Below are 1,666 nucleotides of genomic sequence, written 5' to 3'. Positions count from 1 at the left end.
TAACTTGTCAGGCCCAGAGAGGGAGAGCTAGGGGCTCCTTAAAACCTACTGAGGGGCCAGGCGCAATGACTCACACCCATAAACCCAGCACTTGGGGAGGCCGAGGTGGGCAGATCACCTGAGGCCAGGAGTTCAAGACCAGCCTGGCTAACATGGTGAAACCCTGTCTCTAATAAAAATGCAAAAATTAGCCAGTTATGGTGGAGCACCTGCAGTCCCAGCTACTTGAGAGACTGAGGCAGGAGAATCGCTTGAACCCAGGAGGTGGAGGTGCAGTGAGCCAAGATCGCACCACTGCACTCCAGCCTGGGCAAAAACACCACCACCAAAACCTACTGAGGCCACAGTAGGGGTGGGGTGGGGTCAGCATGGAGAGGGGATCACGCTTAGCCCCAACAACTCAGAATTCCACTTCTTTGTACAGGCCTCACTCTCCCCACTGGGCCGCAGGGCAGGTCTGAGGTCCAAGGTCTGTTGGGCCTAGGGAAATCCAGCCACTTGGGGGCCTGAGATATTTAGCTTCATGGCCAGACCCCCTCTCCCAGGGGACTCATTTCCCAGCACCCTCTCCACTGTCCCCGCCCCATTCCTTGGGGGGGGAAATGTATTTTTCTTTTGTTAATACTTCCTGAAACTTTTGCAAGTACAGAAACCACAAACTGATCAGCTGACAAAAGGGGGAAAAGGTGAGGCAAGCGGAAACCTTTGGGAACCAGTTCCCTCCAAGCCCAGGTCTCTTCTCCCCAGCACAGCTCGGCCCACAGCCTGCACGTGCCAGCAGGGACCCTCACCCTCCATACCAGGATACCACGTTGCCCCTTCCCCCACAGCCTGGTGGCTCAGTCCTGCAAAGGATCAGGCATAGGAGAAAAAAGCCCTGCTACCTGATCCCATGCTGCCACTCACAGACGCTTAGTTGACTGGCAACACTGAAGAGGTTAAGAAAAAAAAAGATGAAAACACAGAAAAATTTTTAAAAACCCAGACAGGGAGATGATGTGGGGAGAGAATGTGCTGGTAGCCTCAGTAGCCGGCTTCCTCCTGGTAAGGAAGATATTCAGGAACCACCCCTGGACCCAGGCAGTTGCCAGCACACAAGGGAGCCCTGTCGGCCACTGTGCCTTGAGAACAGTACTTGGGGTCGTGTATCTGCCAGCCCAGGCTGGAGAGCTGGCCGTTCTGGTTGACACCCTGCGTGTACCCCATATGCAGGGACATGGAGAAGTTGCCACACTAGTAGGTTTGCAGCTTTGTGTCACAGATGTGCCACCACGTCCCGGGAGCCATCATGCCCACTTGGCTGGCACACTTGTTTGTACCCATCTGGGGGCTGATGGTCGAGTGGTCCATGGGGGGCAGGGTGTGGCTCTTGGGGTCGTAGAGGTGCTGCCTTGTGCTGTATGCGGTCATGCCCAGCTGGCCGGCCCATTCGTTGGTGCCCATCTGCAGCCTGATGACACACTGGCCGGCGTTCATCGTGGCGTTGTCCAAGTTCCACTCCTGCTTCTCCCAGTACTTGAGGCCAATGTCCACCCTACTCTACAGCCCTTTGGTCTTGGTGTTCCCCACCAGGGCAAGAAGAGACACCTGCAGCTGCGTCATGCTTCCACTCTCAAACATGTTGTTGGTCTCAAACAGGTCCACAGGATTCATCCGTAGCTGACCA

General features: G+C 55.5%; 1 pseudogene; it reads right to left on the bottom strand.

The window, feature by feature from the left end:
* Positions 1-1,023: 1,023 nt before the first annotated feature.
* The window catches only part of LOC105533474, an 8,549-nt pseudogene continuing 7,906 nt past the window's right edge, over positions 1,024-1,666 (bottom strand).

The sequence above is a fragment of the Mandrillus leucophaeus genome, unplaced genomic scaffold (genome assembly GCF_000951045.1).
Source record: "Mandrillus leucophaeus isolate KB7577 unplaced genomic scaffold, Mleu.le_1.0 Scaffold1250, whole genome shotgun sequence".
NCBI classification, from domain to species: domain Eukaryota; kingdom Metazoa; phylum Chordata; class Mammalia; order Primates; family Cercopithecidae; genus Mandrillus; species Mandrillus leucophaeus.
This window is presented reverse-complemented; position numbering and strand designations above follow the sequence as displayed.